Source organism: Prionailurus viverrinus, chromosome F2 (assembly GCF_022837055.1).
Source record: "Prionailurus viverrinus isolate Anna chromosome F2, UM_Priviv_1.0, whole genome shotgun sequence".
NCBI classification, from domain to species: domain Eukaryota; kingdom Metazoa; phylum Chordata; class Mammalia; order Carnivora; family Felidae; genus Prionailurus; species Prionailurus viverrinus.
Genome location: NC_062578.1, coordinates 20,282,482 through 20,307,834, shown reverse-complemented (window position 1 = coordinate 20,307,834; position 25,353 = coordinate 20,282,482). Strand labels below are relative to the sequence as shown.

The 25,353-nt window shown below is 43.1% G+C and overlaps 1 protein-coding gene across 4 annotated transcripts in view; it reads left to right on the top strand.

Annotated features, from left to right (window-relative positions):
* SLCO5A1 (solute carrier organic anion transporter family member 5A1) overlaps positions 1-25,353 on the top strand; it is a 310,848-nt gene that overhangs the window by 9,407 nt on the left and 276,088 nt on the right. The gene's annotated exons all lie outside the window — the stretch shown is intronic.

Here is a 25,353-nt window from a genome sequence, read left to right as displayed (position 1 = left end):
ATCATTAATAAACTCCTAATTGGCAAATGTGCATACACCTTTAAAATCTTATCAGCTCTGTTACATTTGGCTTCTACTTGACATTCTGACAAAGCATATGTCCTTATGTATTTAAGATCCCATATATAATAGCTTAAATGCAAAATGATCATAAGCTATATCCCTGTGTTGAACATTTTAAAATGTGTGATTAGAGTCAGATTGTGAAACATTGCGTAGGTAGAGACTTTGCAGATCAAAACAGCAATCTTGACCCCAGGTACGGCTTGTTCAAACTTTGTATTAACTGTGGCTTTAGGGAAATTAGTAAATAGTTTGAGTTTTATTTTCCTCATCTTCAAAAGATTATTGTGAGTGGCTTATTGTTCTACCCATTCTGCAGATGGGCAAACAAGTCCAGATAGATTGAGGAACCCACTTCCTATTCCCCATCTGAGCAAAGACAAAAATTCATCCATACCTGTGAAAACTGGGGAGCCTGGCGGTCACCCGGGCTTCTATAGAGCACCATCCCAGCTCTGCAAAGGGGGGCTAAGGCAAGCTCATGGGACAAGAATTCTCTTTCAAAATGATTTGTGATCCACTCTAACTTACAGATAAAAGCACTGTTGAAGCCCAGAGGTCTACAACTCTGGAAAATCATGGCTATAATCATTTTCCTGTGGCCTAGAAAGTGGAAAAGCAGATGTAACCAAAGATTAATCTTGGCTATTTAAAATACAATGGCGTATATTAATATCTATAAAACTTCTAGTATTGACCAATACATCTTTCTGGTGCCTTCTTAAATATAGTCCCTGGTGCATCCTTAAGATACTAGTAAAATTTACGTTAATGTAACTAGAGTGACAGATTTTAAGTTATGAAGGTGTTATGAATTGGGGGAAAGCAGAAATTACTGAAGAAAATAAAAGAAGAGCTGACACATGAATAAAATCAAGATCTGGTTATTTGGGGGAAAAAACCTAGCAAATAGAGAAAACTGACCAAGATAAAAATAAAAAGAAATGCCAATTAAAAAAACATTAGGAGTAAGAGATAAATCCTGGGGCACCTGGGTGGCTCAGTCGGTTGGGCATCTGACTTCAGCTCAGGTCATGAGCTCACAGTCCATGAGTTCGAGCCCTGCATCCGGCCCTGTGCTGACAGCTCAGAACCTGGAGCCTGCTTCAGATTCTGTGTCTCCCTCTCTGCCCCTCCCCTGCTCATGCTCTGTCTCTGTCTCAAAAATAAGTAAAAACAGGGGCGCCTGGGTGGCTCATTTGGTTAAGCGTCCAACTTCAACTCAGGTCACGATCTCGCGATCTGTGAGTTTGAGCCCTGTGTCGGGCTCTGGGCTGACGGCTCAGAGCCTGGAGCCTGCTTCAGATTCTGTGTCTCCCTCTCTCTCTGACCCTCCCCCATTCATGCTCTGTCTCTCTCTGTCTCAAAAATAAATAAACGTTAAAAAAATTTTTTTTAAAAATAAGTAAAAACATTAAAAAATTTTTTAAAAAAGAAAGAAATCCTGAAAAGGATTTTTTTCACAAACTCTGAAAAGATGAAAAAATGACAGTATTACATAAGATGTGAATAAATCTGAAAATATGTACCATTGAATATTAAAATATTCTTTGAGTATATTCTATGAATATATAAATTACCAAAGCTGTTTTAAGGAGTGGATGAAAACTTGAATAGGTCAATAACTTCAGAAGAAACTGAACATGTTGCCAAAGATCTATTTCTTAAAAAGTCATGAGGTTTTACAGGTGTTGTGTGTCTGTGCAACCTTTAAGGCACAGATGATTCCTGTCATTTAAATGGTTTTCAGGAGCACCTGGGTGGCTCAGTTGGTTAAGCATCCGACTTCAGCTCAGGTCATGATCTTGCGGTCTGTGGGTTTGAGCCCTGTGTCGGGCTCTGTGCTGATGGCTGGGAGCCTGGAGTCTGCTTTGGATTCTATGTCTCCCTCTGTCTGCTCCTCCCCTCCTGGTGCTCTGTCTGTCTCTCTCTCTCAAAAACAAAGAAATATTAAAAATAAATAAATAAATAAAATGGTTCCAAATCATAAGAAAGGTTGGAAAAGTTCCCAAAGTCCTGAGAGAAAAGACATAAATGGTAGTCTAGAAGTTCGATACTTGTCCGGATCTGGTTAGAAAATATTAGCATCATCTATACATCACTGAGTTTCCTAAGGAACCAGAGCTGGCACAATTTTATCATGGTGGCACGGGCAAAAATGTGGCAGAGAGCTCAGTTTGCACTACCCACGTAAAAGGCAGTCCTTAGCACAAGATGTGGCAGGAGATGAAGCCAACCTCCCCCATCCTGGGGGCTCTGCTCCCTTTCCTGGATCACGTGCCTGCAAGAACTTCCTGTTTTGCAAAGAGTGCGGGGAAGCACCACGCATCTTGATCTGAAATCCTCAAACTAACACTTGATGGAAGTGGTACAGTTTCTTTCTTCCATCCTGCTTACTATCTTTCTTCACTCTCATTTTTTATAAAACTTGTAGACTACACTTTATTTTCACACTTTTTAATTTTATTTATTTTATTGTATTTAAGTTTATTTATTTTTGAGAGAGAGAGTGCATGAGCGAGGGAGAGGCAGAGAGAGGGGGAGACAGAGAATCCCAGTCAGGCTGTGCACGGTCAGAGCAAAGCCCAGTTGGGGGCCCGGACCCCATGAGAACCTGAGATCCTGACCTGAGCCGAAAGTAGGAGTCAGACACGCGACCGATTGAGCCACTCAGGTGCCCCATATTTTCACACTTTATTTTAAAAGTTATACTCCTGGGGCGCCTGGGTGGCTCAGTCGGTTAAGCGTCCGACTTCAGCTCAGGTCACCATCTCTCGGTCTGTGAGTTTGAGCCCCTGTCAGGCTCTGGGCTGATGGCTCAGAGCCTGGAGCCTGCTTCCGATTCTGTGTCTCCCTCTCTCTCTGCCCCTCCCCCGTTCATGCTCTGTCTCTCTCTGTCTCAAAAATAAATAAACGTTAAAAGAAAAATTTAAAAAAAAAAGTTATACTCCTTTCATTATTGAACAAAGCATCTGTGCGTATGTTTAGGATTTATTTTTCTTGATCAAAGAATGTTTTCATTTTGGCCTCTAAGTTCAGAAACTACATAATTTGTATTCACTGCAGCAGCATGAATTTTTTTTTTATTGTGATAAAATACACATAGCATAAAATGTATTATTTGAATCATTTTTATTATTACTTTAATTGTGGCAAAATACACATAACATAAAATTTAGCATCTTAACTCATTTTAAGTGTGCAGTTCAGTGGCTTGAAGTACATTTACACTGTGGTGCATCTAACACCAGGATTCATCTCTAGAACTTTTTTCTCTTGCAAAACTGTAACTTTGTATTCATCAAGCAATAACTTCCTATTCACTCGTCCCCCTAGCCCCGGCAACCACCATTCCACTTTCTTTCTCTATGAGTTTGACCACTCTAGGTACCTCATGTAAATGGAATCATACAGTATTTATTGTTTTGTAACTGGCTTATTTCACTTTGTGTAACGTCCTCAAGGGCCATCCATCTTCTAGCACGTGTCAAAATTTCATTCCTTGTTAAGGCTGTATAATATTCCATCGTATGTATATACCACATGCTGCTTCACAGACACTTGGGTTTTTCCACCTTCTGGCTGTTGTAAATAATTGTGCCGTGAACATGGGTATACAAATATCTTCTTGAGACCTTGCTTTTAAATCTTTTGGGTGATTGTAACCATTTTTAAAAATTAATTATTTAATTTACATCCAAGTTAGTTAGCATATAGTGCAATAATGATTTCAGGAATAGAATCCAATGACTCCATAGAACACTCAGTGCTCATCCCAACAAATGTCCTCCCTAATGCCTCTTGCCCATTAGCCATCCCCCCATCCACAACCCATCCAGCAACCCTCAGTTTGTTCTCTATATTTAAGAGTCTCTTATGTTTTGTCCCCCTCCCTGTTTTGTATTATTTTTGCTTCCCTTCCGTTATGTTCATCTGCTTTGTATTTTAAGTTCCACGTGAGTGAAGTCATATGATATTTGTTTTTCTCTAATTTCGCTTAGCATAATACCCTCTACTTCCATCCACATAGTTGCAAATGGCAAGATTTCATTCTTTTTAATTGCCAAGTAATACTCCATTGTATATATATATACCACATCTTCTTTACCCATCCATCCATCGATGGACATTTGGGCTCTTTCCATACTTTGGCTATTGTCGATAGCACTGCTATAAACATTGGGGTGCGTGTGCCCCTTCTCACTGTAGCCATTTTTAAGTATACCTACTCAGTGGTACTAAGTACATTCAGATTTTATGCAAGCATCACCACCATTCTGCTCCAGAAATTTTTCATCTTCCTCCTGACATTTTTTTAAGGTATCTATCTATCTATCTATCTATCTATCTATCTACCCAACTAGGGCTCAAACTCATGACCTGACATGAAGAGTCACCTGCTCCTCCAACTAGCCAGCCACGCGCCCCCTTCTTGGCATTTTTAATGAACACCAATTCTAAGCCAAGCAGGTGATGCTGGAGACAAAGGATGAGCAAGATAAAATTGCCCCCAGACTCTCAAACACTGGCAGGAAAACATTTCATTTCAAAGCTACAGCTTTTCCATCTTGGCAAAGGACGGGCTTGAATTCATCTTTTGGCCCGAGAGTTTCTTGGTTTGGATAAATCACCTGAATCGAGTGCATACAAACACATTATTCACAAGTGTAAATTGCCTTGGCCATAATGTAAATGACTGTTTTCAGTCCTTATCTGTGGGTTGGTTACCTTCTCACTCCCGCCCCTTGAAACATCTCTCCCCTTCTCAACTCGGTGGCTTCTACAGGGTCCTCCCATCCTCATGGCCCCTGTTTTAAATGTGGTATGGTCCCCAAGCTTTTCTCTTCGCTGCCTGTCTGCACAGTCTCTAGAGATCTCACTCACCCCCTCGACTTCGAATACCACATTTATGCATTTGGTTCCCAAACCTACCTTTCCAGTCTAGACTGCCTATTAGCTCTTTTTCATCTGCATGTCCCACAGGCACATAAAGGCTAGAAGGGCCCACAGTATCCATCCCCCCATCTCAAGTCACAGCACCCGCCTACCTGGATACCAAGTCGGAAATAAAGGGCTCATTCTTGATCCCTACCTTCCTCTCCCTTGGACACAATGTCTGCTCCCCTCAGTTCTATCTTCTGTATCCTTTAAACTGGCCCACTTGTCTCCACCTGTACTGCCAACACATAGTCTGAACCCCTCTGCGTTCTCCTGTTGTTGGGATAGCTTCTGGATCCATAACCCTCCCCCCACTCCCTTCTCACACAGCAGCCTGACCTTTGAAAAGCACGAACCAGATTTTGACACTCCACTGCTTAGAGCCCTTCAGTGGCATTCCCGTTGTTCTTAGGAAAAGTCCAGTTGCTTTAACACGTGCACAGAGCCCAGCCTGATCTGGCTCGTGCTGGCCTTTGTAGCCTCACGTGGAGCCCTGTCTCCTTTCCTGTGACTCTGTGATCCAGGTACACTGCTCATTTCCCATGCATTCCCTCTTCCCTGGGGCTGAACGGTCTCTTCCCTTCCATCCCTTCCACTCTCTTTGCCAAGTCAACTTAGTGTTAGTTTTCAGCTTACATGCCTCTTCCTCCAGGAAGCCTTCCCTGCCACTCCCACTTCCCCTCCACACAAAGGTTGGGTCACCCCTTACATTGTTTATTGTATATGGCATGGAGAAGGCATGAATTAGCAGGATGTGTGCGGGGCAAACCGAGAAGCCTGCTGTTGCTAGCAATGCAAAGGGCAGGGTGGCAGTGGGAACAGAAGGGCCTGTAGCGGCTGTGATGCGAAGACCTGAGAAGATGGAAGAGTGAAGGGCGGGGGCTTTGGGAAGAGACAGACATGGGTTAGAACGGTGACTTAGCCACTCTCATTAGGAAAGTGATATTTATTTATTTTTAGGGAAGTGATTTGAGGCAAGTTATCCATTTTCTCTACGCTTTAGTATTTTAGATTTAACGTGAGGCTTAAACGAAGTGATGGTTTAGAAAGGATGCAGGGGGGTAGGACAAGTTGCCAATGCTCTCGGGCCTTTTGGGGGGTCAGGTCTGGCTTGAGGCTGGCTGTGTGGATTTGGGAGCTGTCAGCATATGGGCGAAAGTTAAAATCAGAAGGAAGCTGAGGCTGCCAAGGGGGTGTGTGGAGAGGAGTGTGTAAGAGAGGATGGGCTTGGACGCTGGGGAGCCCCAGCATCTACACAGGGGGCACCAAGCCCCGCCTGGCACACAGCAGGCACCCAGTACACTTCATTTGTAGACCTATGGACGAAATGACTAGATTCTTCTGATGGAATCTTAGTCCTTTTCACTTATTTCCCCAAATCCTGGCCTTTTGGCAAAAGAAGACATTTCCCAGTAGCCCAGTGGATAGGAGACTTTGGGTCTTTCTTGAAGGAGTTAGCAGTTCTCTGGATTGATAGCTTATCTATGGATGGACTCCTAGCCAGAGGCAGGAGTAGGGGGAGAGCTCAAATGTCTATCTTTCCTTCTGTTATTCCACAGGGAGCAGATATCTCAGGCTGTGACTCTTGACAGCCAATTCCAGGATGCCAGGGCCCTGCATGAGCTCATGCAGTCCTCAAGCTGTGCCTTGGTGACAGGCATTGCTATGACTTCCACTAAAAAGAAAAGGCAGAGGGGCACCTGGGTGGCTCAGTCAGTTAAGCGTCCCACTCTATCTCGGCTCAGGTGACATTCTCAGATTTCTGTTCCTGCCTGAGATCGAGCCCCGAGTCAGGCTCTGCGCTGACAGTATGGAGCCTGCTTGGGATTCTCTCTCTCCTCCTCTCTCTGCCCCTCCCCCACTCTTTCTCAAACTCTCCCTTTCTCAAAATAAATAAATAAGCTTAAAAAAGAAAAAGAAAAGGCAAATCACAATTTTTGCTTGTTCCTTGTATCTTTAACTATAATTCAAGGGGTGCCTGGGTGGTTCAGTCGGTTAAGTGTCAGACTCTTGATTTCATCTCGGGTCATGATCTCACGTTGGTGAGATCGAGCCCCACCCAGCTCTGTGCTGACAGCATGGAGCCTGCTTGGGATTCTCTCTTTCCCTCTCTCTCTCTCTCTCTCTGCCCCTTCCCCACTGGTAATCTCCCTCTCTCTCAAAATAATTAAACATTTGAAAAAATATTTATTTAAGTAATCTCTACACCCACCGTGGGGCTTGAACTCATGAGCCCAAGATCAAGAATCACATGCTTTCTGGACTGAGCTAGCCAGGCACCCTTATTCCTTAAACTTTAGGATTTCATGTGATTGGCAGGAAGATTGGCGGGTTGAAGTTAGACCAGGCTTTGAAAGTGATGGAGGGAAGTAGAATTGAGACCAAGGCATGAAACTGTCATTGTGGGGATGTCATTTTTGTACAGATCTCTGTAACTGGGAAAAGATGGGTTTAAATCAGTCGTATTTTTTTTTTTAAGTTTATTTATTTTGAGAGCGGGGAGGGGTAGAGAAAGAGAGAGGGAGAGATTGAGAATCCCAAGAAGGCTCTGTGACAGCCCAGACAAAACTCAAACTCACAAACCGTGAGGTCATGACCTGAGCCGAAATCAAGAGTCCGGTGTTTAACCAACTAAGCCACCCAGGTGCCCTGAAATCAGTTGTATTTCTTTTTTTTTTTTTAATTTTTTTTCAACGTTTATTTATTTTTGGGGCAGAGAGAGACAGAGCATGAACGGGGGAGGGGCAGAGAGAGAGGGAGACACAGAATCTGAAACAGGCTCCAGGCTCTGAGCCATCAGCCCAGAGTCTGACGCGGGGCTCGAACTCCCGGACCGCGAGATCGTGACCTGGCTGAAGTCGGACGCTTAACCGACTGCGCCACCCAGGCGCCCCAGTTGTATTTGTAAAGTGGTTTTCAAAGTGGGGTTCCTGGACCACCACTATCAGCATCACCTGGGGAAATGTAAATTCTCTAGCCCCACCCAGACTACTGAATCAGACACTCTGGCGGTGGGGCCAATAATGTGTGTTTTTATAAGCCCTTCATGTGATTCCGAGATCTAGAACTATATTCTCCAGTACTGTAGTCATTAACTACATGTGGCTAATGAGCACTTGAAATGTAGCTAGTCTGAATTTACATGTGCTGTAAGTATAAAATACACACCAGATTTCAAAAGTTTAGTCTGGAAAAAGAAAGCACAAAGGGCTGGCTCAGGCGGTAGGGCGTGCAACTCTTGATCTCAGGGTTGTAAGTTTGAGCCCCATGTGGGTATAGAGATCACTTAAAAATAAAATCTTTAAAAAAAAAAAGCACAATATCTTGTCCATTGTCGGATGAATGGATAAAGAAAATATGGAAGATTATATATACCCCCCCCACACACACACAGTAGAATATTATTCAGCCATGAAGAGAAGAAAATCTTGCCATTTGTGACAATATGGAAGGACCTTGAGGGCTTTATGATGAGTGAAATTAGACAGAGAAAGACAAATACTGTATGATCTCACTTATATGTGTTATCTAATAAGGCTGACCTCAGAAACAGAGTAGAATGGTGGCTGCCAAGGGCTGGGGGTGAGGAAATGGGAAGATGTTGGTCAAGGATGCAAACTTGCGCTTTTAACCTGAATAAATTCTGGCGATCTGATGTACAGCATGATGAGTTCTTGACGCTGTTTTATTATTTTCTTGAAAGTTGCTAAGAAAATAGATCTTACTTGTTCTCAACTCACACACATAAAGATGACGGGATGGAGGTATTAACTAACATTATTGTGGGGACCGCTGACTGCCTCAGTCGGTTAAGTGTCTGACTTCAACTCAGGTCATGATCTCATGGTTTGTGAGTTTGAGCCCCAAATTGGGCTCTGTACACCCGGAATCTGCTTCACATTCTGTGTCTCCCTCTCTTTCTGCCCCTCCCCTGCCCCGCCAAAAGTAAAACAAAGAACCCTAACATTATTGTGGTAAGCATTTCACAATATATACATGTATTAAATCATCACACTGTACGCCTTAAACTTACAGTGTTATATGTCGATTATATCTCAATAAAGCTGGAGGGTGGAAAGCACAGTATCTCATTAACAATTTTATATTGGTTACACGTTACAAGAACATTTTTGATGGTTTGGATTATAAAACATATGCTATCAAAATTAATTTCACTTGCTAATTTTTAAACTTTTGAATGTGGCTACTAGAAAATTTAAAATACTTCAATTGGATAATGCTGGCTTAGAATATTGGAACATTCCCTCAGTGGTAAGGAACTCCATTCAGAGTTTGGGTTTAGGGGAGAGGAGTTTCTTGTTACCTCTTTTGTCGGTCATCATCACCATCACCATCATCATCTGGCCATGGGCAACACTTCCCTGATGTCCTGAATAAGGGAGGTCCTGTGTTGTTAAATGCAAGGTCCCCAAACAGTATGGTCACATAGGACTGTGTCAGCAAGGAAGATGGCTGTGATTGGAGAGTGCGCGGTCTTCATAGATTATTAGTATATTACTGTATTCCAATCTGGCTGCATGAAAAAGTAAGATTAAAAAAGAATAATAAACAGATGGTTAAAAACCAGTAAGTTCTCTGTCTTGAAATAAAATTGCCTCCTTAGTTTGCCCTTGCACAGTTTAGCATCAGTGCCTTATTGATCAGAATTAGGAAGTTAATAAGGTTTGGGCTAATTAATCAGATGGGTAGGGACTGGAACTGCACTGCAAGGCTTAATCAAGTCATCAAAGCTCTCAAGCCATGAAGAAGGTAATTAAAAGAAAAAGATGCCTGTTATATAGTAACAGGAGACCGGGAGAGGACAAGAGCAAGATAGAGAACCTCCATTTTCTTTTGTACATTTCCCTGGTATAAATCAGACCCAATGACCAGGGCACGTTGCTCAGCTTCCTATCAGAGAATTAAGTTGAATGAATTTATAAATCACCTCATTGGCTAATTTACTTGCCCTAGACCAAATGTCAATGAAACTATACTTATTTATAACAAGTTTTTTCTTTGCCAAGTTCCAGGGAGCTGAGTTCTTTAGGATAGTCCACAGTTGTCATTAATGCCTGCAGCAATTGTGATTTACAAGCAACAAATAGTTTGGTTGTTGATTATTCAACAGATCTTGAGTACCTGTACTTGCAAACATTGTGCTAGGTGCTACTGTGGTTCTATACACTGTAGAGAGCTATTTATTCAAGTAAATTTTGCTGTATGGCAAGTGGTGGAGATTCTTGGGGAATCTTTTCTAACCCCTGGGGTCTCCCTCAGTCTGTCCCCACACACCGCCTCCCTCAAAATACTTACGAGACTTAAGTGGGAAAAGAATAAGGATAGTGTTGGTGGGGGGAGCTGGGGACGGGGGAGAAGGGGAAGAGGTGGAGGGGAGGAGGAAGCCTGGAAGTCGAGGCAGACATTGTCGGATGTCATTGTGTGGGGAGTGGACTCTCTTGGCATGGAAAGATAAATTCTAAAGGAGCTGAGGTTTGCAGCCATTCAGACTTACAGCTTCCTGAAGGTGTCAGCAAGGTACCACTATATTTTGGGTGCGAACCCTGGGACCCTAAGAGAAGAGTCCAATTGTGTTTATGAACCAGAAAACCTAGTGTCCTTGTCAAGAGCCTCACAGTGGAATGGGGAGAGCAGAAGCCAGATCCGAGATGGAGGGGGTGCAGGCCTCCTCTCTCCTCTTCCCTTCCTCTCCTGACATTCTCTTTTCCCTCCTCTCCCTTTCAGGACCTCTTGTGTTTGTGTGGGCCAGTTGAGCAAATTAACATCTGAATGTTCCCTCTTTTTCCTACCCCAGTCAAATCTGGTTCTTTGAGTTTCTCTAGTCTGCAATGCAATTTCTTCACATTAGCTAGGAGAAAATTCGGAAAGTAAATAAATAAAAGGAATGAGGGAGTTCTATCCTTAACAGGTTTTTTTTTGTTTTGTTTTTTATAATTAAGTAAGCTCCACGGCCAACATGGGGCTTGAACTCAGGACCCTGAGATCAAGAGCCTTATGCTCAGGGGTACCAGCTGAGACAGCCTGGCGCCCCTATCCTTGCCAGAGTTCAAAATGTTATGTAAAACTTCAGTAAGTGAAACAGTATGGTATACTGATCAAGAATATAGGGGCGCCTGGGTGGCTCAGTCGGTTAAGCATCCAACTCCGGCTCAGGTCATGATCTCACAGTCCATGAGTTTGAGCCCTGCGTCGGGCTCTATGCTGGCAGCTCAGAGCCTGGAGCCTGCTTCAGATTCTGTGTCTTTCTCTCTCTCTGCCTCTCCCCTGCTCATGCTCTGTCTCTCTCTGTCTCAAAAATAAATAAAAACACTAAAAAATAAAAATAAAAAAAAAAGAATATATAGATCAATGAAACACTACAGGGAGTACAGAAATACAGCAAAATTCATTTGAGAATTTAGTATGGTATAGGACAAAGGGGACATTTCAAGTCACTGAGGTAAAAAACAACTTAGTCAATAAATGATGTGGAGGTAACTAGCTTTCTCACCTCAAAATGAAATTCCAGATGAAGACGAGCATATGCAAGGGTGATAATTACTAATTTATTTGTAATAGAAAAAGATGGGAAATAACCCAAAATCTATTGTAGGGTTAAATGATTTCTAGTAACTCAGGAATATTGGGCTGCCTGAAAAGGAAAAGGGTATGTTGATCAAATAATTTCAAGATGCTATATGTGGAAAAGAGTGTGCAAAACCACATGTAATCTACACATATACACGTATGCCTGTGTGTGCAAGGAAATATTCTAGACGGATACTGAAGAAACTAGGAGTGGTAGAGATAAATTCCACCCCACCAACCTCACCTGGAGGCTTTCTTTATGCATAGCCATCTTTTTTTTTTTTTAAGTTGATTTATTTTTTGAGAGAGAGAGAGAGAGAGAGAGAGAGAGGGAGAGCACAAGCAGGGGAGGGGCAGAGAGAGTGGGAGACTCAAACTCACAAACTTTAATAAATTAATTACTTTTATTATTTGTTTTAACTCAGTAAGCAACATGCCCAACGTGGGGGCTTGAACTCACAACCCCAAGGTCAAGAGTCGCATGTTCTACCAACCAAGACAGCCAGGCGCTCCCAAATTAATTTTAAAAGCCTAGCTTAAAGAAGCTGTGAAAGAGGCTCAGTGCTTTCTAGTGACTTCTGGAGCAGTTCCAAAGTAATGATGAGATTTGGGGGTGAAGAGGGGTGCCTGGCTGGCTCAGTTGGTAGAGCATGCTATTCTCGATCTCAGGGTGGTCGAGGTCAAGCTCCATGTTTGACACAGAGCGTACTTAAGAAAATAAAAAGACTTGGGGGTGAGGATAAAACCAGAGGTTGGGTCCCCCCCCCTAAGCCTAAATCCTTGACAAGCTGTGTGGCTTATGAGCAAATATCCTTCCTGAGTACAACTTTTCTTTAACGGGAATAATAACCCCTGATGTTTAGGTTTATTTTTGAAGGTCAAATGAATTAATACATATGTACAATTCATAGCATAATGCCCTACTCTTCATATGCGTGAATGAACATTCCCCCCATTTTAAATAACTTCTATGTCAAGGACCTGCCTCCCTCTCTACCCCATTTCAGAGATTTTTTCGAACGTGGCTGTGAACTTTAGCTTCCGAAATCAGAAAACAAAATATTGGCATCTCTGGAGCTGGGTGGCCCAGTTCCTTTTTCTCAATCTTCCCGCACCTCTCCTGCCTTTACTTTCTTCCTGGTCCAGCTCAGATTTCCCGGATTTCCAATCACTCCCCTGCCAATGCCCTCTGCCCTTTCACCTTTTGTCACATTCCCTAGGCAAAACCAAACACTGGGTGGCCGTTCCAGGTCTGCCTTCCCCAAGCCTCTGTCTCCAACCTCACGTGAACCCTGACACTGCCTGGCCATTCTCTTTGCCCCATGAGCTTGCTTTCCCGCTCATCACAATTTTTATTTCAAACACCCCCTCTCCTAAAACTTCTGGGCCTTTTCATGCCGTCAACAATTGTGCCCCATCTCCAATTTCACAGAGAAAATGGAAGCCCGCAGAAGGGAATGACTTCAAATTCTGGCCTGTCCCATGCTTAAATTACATTCTGCATGCACTCTGCCCTCCTACTCTCAGGACTAAAGGGAAATGTGTCCATTACTCCATCAAAAACGAATCCCAGACTCTGGATTAGATTTCTCCCTGCCTGCCTTCCTCCTCAGAATCAATGACTTCTTCGTCCTTCCCTTAACTCAAAACATTCTCCTGTGTCCCTATCTCAAGCAACAACAAGGACAATAACATTATCACCATTATTATCTATAACCTCCTCACCACCACCAATTCTAAATCCTTCCTCTAAAACACACACAAAACAGACTCCAAGCTCTCCCTAAAATATCTCGTTTCTCCAGCTATCACCACCTCTCCCTTCCCTTTCATAACCAAATGTTCTGCAAGAATTTTGTACATTCACTGTCCCTACCTCCATACCTCCCACCTCTCTCCCTCCCCTCTGGCTTCTGCTCCCTCCTCTTCACTCAGAAGTTCTTGATAAGGATGCAGAGTTGTTCTGGTTGATAAAATGGACTCTTTCCCTGGACACCTGGGTGGCTCAGTCAGCTGAGTGTCCACTCTTGATTTTGGCTCAGGTCATGATCTCACAGTGAGTTCTAGCCCCACATCAGGCTCTGTGCTGTCAGTGCAGAGCCTGCTTGAGATGCTCTGTCTCCCTCTCTCCCTGCCCTTTCCCTGCTTATGCTCTCTCTTTCTCAAAAATAAATAAACATTTAAAATAATAATAAAAAGATGGCTTTTCTCTCAATAGTGTTTGTGTCTGTACGTGGAACACTTACATGTTCGTCCCTTGACTGCAGGAGCGATCGTCTCATTTTCTTCACATCACTCTGACAGGCTTCCCCTTTATCAGCTTCAGTCCCTTGCTCTTTCACTGGAATGTTGGCATTCATGGCACTCTGCCTTCCCCCCACCCCTGTTCCTGCTGTACACACTCATCAAGGACAGTCTCGTCAAGCTCTATGACTTCAAACACTATTTGCTGATGATTCTCTCATCTCTACCTTCAGCCCAAATCTCTCTTGAATTTCAGAACCGTATGTACATCTGGCCACTCATTCATTAAGCAAGTTTTTCATTGGGCAGTTACTATGTGTTTGGGAAGAACAAAATCAAACAAGGTTTGACTCTGCTGTTTCTCCTTTAAAGTATGTGTTCAACAATTTAATAATATTTCCAATTAAGTCTCTCATTTTTCTTGTGGGATCTCGATTTGGGCACCACCAATGTGCAAAACCATCTATTCCGATAGATCCAAACCAAAGTCTTGGTGTGGGCGTGACTCTTCATCTACCTCCTTCCTAAATTAATCAGTCGCCAAGCTCTATTTCACCTCTTGAATCTTAGCCTCTTTCTTTCTTCCTTTTTTTAAGGTTTTTATTTTTATTCTTGAGAGAAAGAGAGAGAGAGAGAGAGTAAGCTGGGGAGGGGCAGAGAGACAGGAGGACAGAGAATTCGACGCAGGCTTTGCACTGCCAGCAGCAAGCCTGATGGGAGGCTCGAACCCGCAAACCGCGAGATCATGGCCTGAGCCGAAATCTGACGTGAAAATGACTGAGCCACCCAGGTGCCCCCCTCTCTCTATTAAATATCTCTTGAGTTGTGAAACTTTCCATTTCTTACATTTCATGGTCGCTTCCATAATATGGGCCACATCACCACTAACTGTTCATTCTGCCTCTAGTTTTGTGCCCTTCCAGTCTATCCTCCCCTTGGCAGGCTGAATGACCCTTCTAAAATGCAAACCTGATCATGCTCCCTCTCACATTTTAACCTTCAGTGGCGCCCAGCTTCTCTCAGAATAAAAGTTACACTCCTAATCGTAACGTGACTTAGAAGTTCTCCCAAGATCTGGGAGCTACTTATCTCTCCAAACTCACATCTCTCTACTCCTGACCACCTGAATGGATGTGTCATGCCTTCTTTTATCCCTATTTAACACACATATTCTTTCTCCCTATAACACTGCCCTGTCCTCCTCTTTGCTCCACTCCAGGTAATTCCCACTCAGCCTTCAGGTCTTAGCATAGACAATGTTTTCTGGGAAATCTTTCCTACTACCCTAAGTCTGAGTTCAGGTAATTAAAAGAGGCAGAATGGCATGATTAGGAACTTGGGGCCCCTGGCGGGCTTAGTGGGAAGAGCATGCAACTCTTAATCTAGGGGTTGTGAGTTTGAGCCCCACGTTGGGTATAGAGGTTACTAAAATAAACAAATAAACTTTAAAAAGAAGAAGGAACATGTACTCTAATTATGATTGGGTTTGAGTCCTGGCTTTGTTGCTGCCTGTGTGACCTTAATCGAGTGACCTAACCTCTCTGCACCTCAGTTCCTCATTGGCAAAATGAGACCAATGATATTACCTTCTTCACAGGGTTATTAGGAGGGTTAAGTGAGTAATTTCTACAGCACTTTAAAGGTACCCATCAGAGTAAACGCTATGTGAATATTAGCTATTATTTCCTATATGTCCCAACCATGAGAATTAAAACATATTCTTGTTCATTGTTACTTTGCAAGTCTGTATTCCACACTATGAGCTGGGGCCACGTCCATCTTGTTTTCTGTTGTTCTCTCTAGCACTTAGCTCAGAGAATACCAACATTAATTAAGCAGACTTCTAAGCACTGAACACATATTAATGTATCTAATACATATTTTCATCACAAGGTAGCCACTATTGTCTCCTTTTATAGGTGAGGAAACTATGACACAGAAAGTGAAGCAATTTGCTCATCTTGGCCACAGACTTAATAAGGCAGGGCCAGGATTTTACCTTATTCTGCCCACTTCCCAAACCCATGTTCTTAACCACTACCCTCTACTGTGTCGAAGGTACCACACACAAATTGATATTACCGACTGACTGGCTGGCTGAATTTCTGTAGGAGTGTTCTTACCGAGCTTCTCATATCTCACTGCCCCCACCCCCACCCCCAACTTGGGCTAGTCGTCTAGGATAAGAATAAAAACTAGCCAGCACTGTACCCTCCATTTCATGGTTCCTGTTTCTCAAATAATTCTCTATCGACTTGGTTGGGTTGATGCAGCCAGATGTCCAATCAAGAGTCAACAACGGAGAAAGCTCTTACATACAGAGAAAATGGTTTTGTTGGAGATTAAGTTGTAAATATGAAATACAAACCTCTCTTTTCTATTCTAGTCTCTTGTTCTATGAAGGGCAATCATAATTTCTAAGTCTTAGTGGTATAGTAGATTTTCCATTTAGATTCAACCACATTTAAGTTTGTTTTGAATTGATAATAAAAAACTATAAAATACAATTGTAGGCTGATTATTTAAAATTTTTTGCAAATTTCAAACTTGGAGAAAATTTTCAAGAAATGTACAAAGAACTCCCATATCCCCTTGACCAATAAGATTCACTAATTCATATTTAAAAAATCACTAAGATTTTTTTCCACACCTTTTTATTAGAAATGGTGCTTGTTAGCTAGCATATGATATACAATAACATTTAATTACTTACAGAGTACATATTTAATACATTACCTTTTTTTCTTTAATTTTTTTTAATGTTTATTTATTTTTGAGAGAGAGCATGAATGTGGGAGGGGCAGAGAGAGAGGGAGACACAGAATTGGAAGCAGGCTCCAGGCTCTGAGCCATCAGCCCAGAGCCTGACGCGGGGCTCGAACTCACGGACTGTGAGATCGTGACCTGAGCTGAAGTCGGACGCTTAACTGACTGAGCCACCCAGGCGCCCCTACCTTTTTTTAATGTCAGTTTTTCGTGATTGTTTATAAGAACCTTTATTTCCACATATTCTTTCACACAAAAAATTCTGAAAAATATTTCCCCCCAAATGTCCTCTTTTGAATTTTTCACAAGAAATATTAAAAATAGAAAAGGGAGGGGATGTGTCTGGGTGGCTCAGTGGGTTAAACATCTGGCTCTTGATCTCAGCTCAGGCCATGATCTCTCAGTTTATGAGTTTGAGCCCCATGTTGGGCTGTGCACTGAGGGCATGGGGCTTGCTTGAGATTCTGTCTCTCCCTCTCTGCCCCTCCCCAGCTCATTTTCTCTCTCTCTCTCTCTCTCTCTCTCTCTCTCTCTCTCTCATTCTCTCAAAATAAATAAATAAACCTAAAAAAATAAAGTAAAACAAAAAGAAATATTAAAATGAGCAGCATCATTTCCTGGACCTTCATCTCGGTGTGATTTCCTGAAAGCATTATGTTGTTCTAGCACTGGCTTTTCTATGAAAATTAAAGTATTGATTCAACTACTCCTTTGCAGTAGTTCATTAGTCACTCTCTTACTATTCTTACTCTATTGATATAATGGAAAGTGAATGACTTTTGAAGTCAGACAAACTTGCAATTGAATTATGACTGTTGCTTACTAGTGACATAAAGACTTGGAGTCCTTGGAGTCCTTACGTGGTAAAGTAGCTGATCAAATGATTCCTACAAGGATTAAACAAGATCATCTAGGCAAAGTGCCCAGTACCTCATAGTGTAGCAGGATTCTCGCACAGAGAGACAGGACACTGAGGCTCTTCTTTGCAGGAAGCAGCTTTATTTGTGCCGGCACGGGCTCAGCGGGGTGTAGCCTTTTATGGAATTTCTACTTCTTTGTCTCCCATATATGGTGACACATATAGTCTGATTAGACACAGTCCAAGTGACAAAGTCATGTCAGAGTTATGCATATGTGTATAGGAGTTGATTGGGCCAAGCCAGGTGTTGCCTTCTTTTGTTCTGAGGCCTCCACCACATTCCTTAGGGAGGGGCTCTACCACATTCCCCCCTTTGATGCTCAGACCCCCTATTTTGGGTCAAAGAGCCTCATCTTGGTTTAGAGGTTTATAGTTCCATAACATGATCACATGCATGGCCGTTTTTCTTTCGACCATTGCCTCAATGAGGCTGGAGACAGACTGTATAACCAGGGGAACTAGACAAGATAGGATTAAGCAAGCTCCCAAAATTAAGAGAATAATACCTATGAGGGTTTAGAATCCTCCAAGAGTTGAAAACCATCCTCCAAATAATTCCCCAGGGTCCCAACATTTCCAGGTCTGGACTGGGACACCAGCAACCTTTCCCATTCGATCTGTGATACCCTCTGTGACTTTTCCTTCATCTATCTGTAGGCAGCAGCTGCTTGGGTCAAACTTTCTACAGCCTCCTCCCTCAGAAGCAAGCAAGTAATCTAAGGCCAAGTGATTTTGATAGATAGCATTATGCATTTTGGTTTGCTGCTTGGCTAGTAAGTTAAGAGCTCTGGCAGTTCCATTGGTTATAATCTCTACACCTGCTTGCAGCCTGATTATGTGGTTTAGCATGTAAATGGGGGTGTGGTAGCCCCAGGACCCATCCAGGTGGTAGGGCCATAATATGGATTCTGTGCTCGAGAGGCCATTCATCATCTTTCCAGTTGCCAATTTGTAGGGCATGTCCTTTCCTTTGAGTCTCCCTGTCCCCATACACTTGGACTCCCAAATGTTCCCCTCTGGCAAGTGGGAGCAGGAAGAAAGATGGACCAATAGTTCCCACCACACGTGACCTTGACCAGCCTGAGGGAAGTACTGTACAGGTTGTCCTTCTACATATCCAGTATAGTTCACCTGGGGCCATTGGATGGATGTGTCAATATTGTGCCAGACCTCTTGGAGATGAGAGAAGTTAGACAAGTGCTGGGGATCTGGCTCAGGGTGATCTGGGGACCCCCACCATTGGGTTTCCCGGGTGGTTGAGTTATAAAATCTTTGGCCTGGGCACGTTAAGGTTCCAACAGGGATAGTGAACTTTCTTCTCCATTGGGCAAGGCAGTTTTTCCAGACAATTGAGATTTTGAGGAGCCAAGTCCCAGTAGTAGGACTGGGGTATTCTGTTCCATTATAAGGTTCATGGGGATCTAATTCTCTAGCCTCCCATGGCCATTGATCCCCCATGTTGGTTCCCCTGCATACATTACAGGAAGAGACCTTTAGAGTCTGGGCTATAGTCTCTGGTAGGGCTAGAAACAGAGTTTTCATTGTGGCAGAGACAGGAGGAGGGCCCTTTTCCATTTCTTCATAAAAGGAATCAAAGACCTGTTGGGTAGTGGTCTTATGTGTAACAGTAACTCTCTTAAACTACAACACAGTTCCTGGGTCTGTGCCCTGCCCATAGGTAAGTATACCAATCTGGTGGTCTGTTTTCCATTGAGTCTCCTGGGTCAAAGATGGTAAAATTAATGGGGTTACAGCTTCCCTTTCGGCAGTTTGACTCAACCACACCCTTTGGGAGGAGTGCTGTTTTGTCTTTAGTCTGCCAGGTGGGCCATGTGACACAGCTCCAACAAGGACAGAAGAATTCAGGTGCCTGAGGCCAGGAACCACATGTACCAGACCCCTGACACATGTATTTATTATTGAGTCAGTATTCTTGTTCCCATGCCTGACCTCCACATGGCAAACCATATGGCAATGTGTCACCTGTGGCTGTACCTACATCAAAGAATATAGACACCAGATGGTTTGGATTGGTAATTTGAGTTTTGTTAATTAGGCCATACCGATGGTGCCTGTCTTGGGGGGACTCTGACCCCTAGCCATTCCTCCGTTGAGTGCAGTGGGTGGAAAAAAGTGTATTGACTCTCCCGTTGGCAGATGGAATAGGTGGTCTTATTGGGTCTGCAGGTCCCCAGGACCTCTCCCTGGCAAGAGAAGTGGGTATGGTATAGTAAGGTCCAAGTGACTCCCTGGCCTGACCTGGTTATGCGAATATATGGGTCACATAATGAGGAATCTAGGTCTGCAGAAGGGGTCCAGATGAGAAGTAACCAATACCAACGAAGCATCCTGTCCACAAAAGGAAGACGAGTGCTGACAGAAACCTCTCACCACACTCCCAGTCTGGATTGGTGGCCTGGGCCAATCCTATGGCCAGAAGTGGAGCAAGGATCACAATAATAGTGAGAAACAAGGGTGACAGTGCATCACAGTAAGGAAACATATTGAAAATAAGGACAGTCTTCTGTTGCACCAGACCGTTGAGTCCTCAAGCTTCTGCCATGCGTGGATTAGTCAGCTTCCGGAGTGACTAAAGCAGGGCTGCAGTCTCCTGGAGCCTCTGGAGATGCAGATTGCTTCTTCCATATGGTCAGCTTGCACAGCATTGATGGATCAGGAATGCACTCCCAGTTTCGAGATGCTGGCTTCACTCTGCTGTGATGAGTCCAGGGGCCCACCTTGGCTGCCTTTACTGCAGTAGAGGTGGACAAAATGACAATGAATGGGCCCCTCCAGAGGGGTTTTAGAGGTTGGACATTCCACTGCTTCCCCCCAACAGCATCTCCTGGTTTAAAGGGGTGAGCGTCTGTGGTCAGACTCACAGGTCATTGCTCCCTAACCCTGTGGTGTAAGGTGGTTAGGGTAGAGCCAAGAGCCCTCATCTGTTGCCTTAGGGTTAGGTTGTCTATCTCATTGAGATCCCCTCTTATGCCCTTGACAATGGGGGGGAGGGCACCCATAAAGGATTTCATAAGGGGAGAACCCTGTCTGCTTCCTCAGCCTCCCACCTGCAGCTGCAGTCTGCCCCCAGAAGGTCCCTTATCTCTCCCTGCCTAATGTTAACCCTTTCCCTATTCATTTCTCCCCTGGAACAGGGCCTGTAACTGCCATTAGGGAACAGGGATGGTGAGCATTCTGGCTTCTTCTAGCTGATAAGGGATGGTGTGGGGGTACAGTTTATCCAAGGGTCGGTCAAGTGGCCCATGGTATGGTTCTACGAGGAGGCACAAACATTGGCAGATACAAGGAGGAAAATACAAAGTGAAGACTATAGTGACCAACAAGATGGCATCTTCAAGACAATGTCCCCAGTTCCCAAACCCATTACACAATCCAGGAGACACCCTGACTTTGTCCAGTTACACAAGTTGGACAAATGTCACCTATCAGTTCTAAGACTGTGAGAATTATCAGTTATACTGAAACAATACATGTCTGGGACTGTCTCATAGGCCAGTTGGTAGAGGAGCAGGAAGTAATCAATGGTGGCTCAATTCTCCAAAACTCCAGCCCTAACTTTATTTAATTTTTTTATTTAAAGCATCTAATGCTTGTGAGGTATTTAGAGTTTTGCTGAAGATAAGCAGACAGTTTGCTTTATTTTGAGGTGTAAAACTTTTTTAAGACCTGGGAGTCCTATCAGAGAAAGAGTCAAGGTAGCTGTTTACCATTATTAATTTGTAAATTTTTAGGTAAGCCGAACTTGGGTATTATTGATAAAGCTTTTATTACTTCTTGTGCCTTCTCTATTTTTTGTTTGTTTGTTTGTTTGTTTGTTTGTTTGTTTGTCTTAGGGGAAGGCCTCTACCCATTAGTAAAAGTATCAACCCATACCAACAGATGTTGGCATTCCTTCGACCTTGGCATATGAGTGAAACCTAATTGTCAGTCTTCCCTGGATAGCCTCCAGTTCCTTGATTGCCTGGGAGAGCAAGTTTGTGGTTGAGAGGATTGTTTCTAAGACATACTTCACAAGCTGATACTACTTGCTGAACTGTCCTTGACAAATTTTTCCCAGTAAACATCCTTTGGGCCATTTGATAAGTTTTATCCCTCCCTAAATGAAAGGCCTGATGCAGTGCCTTCATGATCTTTTAGCTCTGTGAGCTAGGTAGTAGTAATTGCCCCTGCTCTGTTTGTAACCATCCCGAGGGCTAGAGACAGTGTCTGTGAGTCAGACCCCAGTTTATTTACTTGGGAGAGAGAGTAGGTGGGATTGAGTCTGCTTTAATAATTGATATAGTGGGAAAATTATTTTCCTGAACCCTGGTATCTACAGCCTACCATATCCAGTAATTCCCCAAAACTTACACAATTGTTTATCTGTCCTGGAATTAGAAGCACTATAGTCTCTAATTTAGTTATAATGTCCCTTTCTAGCAAGGGAGTAAGGCTCTCTGGTATTATCAAGAAAGAATGAGAAAGAATTAGTTTTCCCCATATGCATCCCAGAGGCTGAGAGAAAAATTTAGTTAGAAGCTTTCCAGAGATGCCTCTGATCGTTATGCTGCATTTGGATAGTTGGCCTGGAGTGGAAAGGAAGATAGAAAGGTGTCAAGAAGGAAATGAACTGGCCTTTTAGTTACCTGAGTTTTCCAGAGGCTCCAGGCTTCCCATGCACAGTTGGTTCCGGGGAGCCACCCTGAAGAGCCCCAGGCCCCATCATTCCCTTTCAGGGACACTGAGTTATCTGAGTCTTCCAGATGGAGGTCCCCGAGGACATTGAAACTCCCAATGATTGTCTCCACATAAGGGTTGTGGCTTGTGGGCCTTGACTTCTGTTGTCCCTCCTGAGGGCAGTCTCATTTCCAGTGCCCTGACTGGCTACATAAGTGGTATTTGTGCCAGGACCTCTGGAAGTCTGGACTGACATAGTAAGGCCATGACTAAGGCCTCAGATTTTTTTTTTTTAAGTTTATTTATTTTTGAGAGAGAGAAAGAGAGCGCGAGCAGGGGAGGGGTGGAGAAAGAGGAAGATACAGAGTCCGAAGCAGGCTCCAAGCTCCCAACTGTCAGCACAGTGCCCGATGCGGGGCTCGAACTCATGAACCGTGAGAGCATGACCTGAGCTGAAGTCGGATGCTCAACTGACCCACTCAGGCACCCCAGGCCTCAGAATATCTAGGGCTGATTGAGTGGCAAGTTTGTCCTTTAAAATGAGAGCCCCTTCGGGGCGCCTGGGTGGCTCAGTCGGTTAAGTGTCCGACTTTGGCTCAGGTCATGATCTCTCAGTCTGTGAGTTCGAGCCCCGCGTCGGGCTCTGTGCTGACAGCTCAGAGCCTGGAGCCTGTTTCAGATTCTGTGTCTCTCTCTCTCTGACCCTCCCCCGTTCATGCTCTGTTCTCTCTGTCTCAAAAATAAATAAACGCTAAAAAAAAAAAAAATTAAAAAAAAATAATAAAATGAGAGCCCCTTCAACCTCTTCAGGCAGGCCATTGGGATCTCATTCTGTATTTGTAAAATACTGGCTAATTTAGCATAATTTAAGGGCTGAACCTTAGACCTCCTTAATTTCTCTAAAGCACAAGCTTGGAAGTGTTGGCAATACCATTTCTTAATGGGATGGTCATAATCCCAATTAGGATCTTGGGATGGAATTAATTACCTGGGCCCCAGTAGGAAACTACAAGTTCCCTATAGGATCTCCAGCCCCATGATAATTAATGAGTTGTTTTTTTTTTTTAATAGTTTATGGATCAAAATCATCCCGATTTTTCAGAATGCATCCCAAAGGAGTACTGGCCTTGGTTGGGCAATTGCCCATCTATAGGAAAAAGAAGGAAGAGGTGTCCCTTATCTTAATTTCCCACAGCTGGCCAGGAGAAGCCTCATCTCCTGGCCCTGTGTTTTGGTTGACTATTCGACTGGCAGCCAAAAGCTTTGTTAGTCTCACAAGGTGCTGGGAGCAGTCACTCTTATCCAAGCTTGGCTCTCCTGAGAGCTGACCTTGTCTTCCCTGATTTCTCCTATTTCTCCATTTTCTGCCTGCGGGACTTTGGGGGTATCGACTGTGACCAAGCAAGACTTCCCTGGTTGTAGAAAGATATACTAATTTTATTTTGGCCCAACACGAATCCTCTTTACAAATATATTTTAAAAGACTTGTGAAAACCATTTTTTTGTAAGGATAAAATTGGCTGTCAAGGGGGCTTAAAAGGGCCAAAGTTGAGGTCTATCCCCTTGCCTTTTTCAGCAGTGCCCATATAAATATGTTCCAGCCATGTGGATATCCATTTTAGAGTATCTAGTTACAAATTGGCATACACTGGGCTAAGTGTAGCAAAATGGCTCCTGTGTATTCCAGTAAAAGCCCTTTATATGCTATAGTCATTTGTCCCTTATATGGCATCGGCATTCATTCCTTTGCTAAACAGAAACAACACAAACGTGAAGCATTTGGAGGCTGGCAGTGAGGATGTCGCCACTGTCTCTCCAGCCTTTGGATCAAAGGAGGGGCAATTTCAACCAAGGCTTGAGTAAAACAACTCAAAAGGGTATGCTGTCCTGCTGTCTTACCCTTTTGGTTAAAATCATAGTTTTTTATTTTTTCCCATCTTTTTGGACAGACAAAAGGGGGGAAAAAAAACCCTTTGTTTACTTTTTTTTTTATTTTACCAAAAGCACACCAACAATCCAAGAAAACTTTGCCTTTTTAACAGAGAGTAAAGCAGAATTTTAGTCTTATACCAGTGTACTTTTAAAATCCATTTATTTTAGGGGCTCCTGGGGGGCTCAATCAGTTAAGTGTCCGACTTTGGCTCAGGTCATGATCTCGCAGTTTGTGAGTTCGAGCCCCGCCTCGGGCTCTGTGCTAACAGCTCAGAGCCTGGAGCCTGCCTCAAATTCTTTGTCTCCTGTCTCTGCCCTTCCCATGCTCATGCTCTGTCTGTCTCTCTATAATAAATAAACATTAAAAAAATTTTTTTTAATCCATTTATTTTAACCTTAGTCTGTCCTGACCACATATAACATTTCTTTCCAAAGATTTCCCTTCACAAACCTTCTACAACTTTCCTTTGTTTTCAGATTTTGACCTAAGCCCTTTTTCTCCAAGCAACACCAGTCTTATCTAGGACAAAATTACTTTTTTTTCCCTTAACAAAAATGTATTCCCATTCCTTATAACTTTCTTACATATCTCCTCCTTTTCTACATGCAGAGTTACTTTCCTTATTTTTATCAGTCTAAATTACATTAAGTAGACTTTCAACTGTTAGAAACCTTAGTCTCCAGTGAAAACTAAGTAGTAACCAATCGTGAACTGTTAACATCAGATTTTTTTTTTAGATTGGCAAACTTATGAATCCATTAAGCATAAAGCATGTTTTGTTTTGTTTTGTTTTTAACATATCTAAATATCCTTAGTTGGGTTTTTTTTGTTTTTTTTTTTGTTTTTTTTTGTTTTTTTTTTTTTCCAGCAACCTGGGTTAGGTTTTGGAATACTTCTTTACATTGATCAGAGTTCTCTGAAAATTTGCCCAGGTCCTTTTCTTTTTCTTTTTGTTTTCTTTTCTAATTTTCTTTTTTTTTAATTTACATCCAAATTAGTTAGCATATAGTGCAACAATGATTTCAGGAGTAGATTCCTTAATGCCCCTTACCTATTTAGCCTATCCCCCACCCCCGCCCCAGGTCCTTTTCATTTGCTTAGAATCTTGCAAGGAAAATGAAACCTTTATGGGGCCAAATCCACCATGAGGCATTTCAGTCAATAGGTACATTGAACTCACCTTGATTTTAGGGGGAGAATTTTTTATCCCTGGCAATCTTGGATA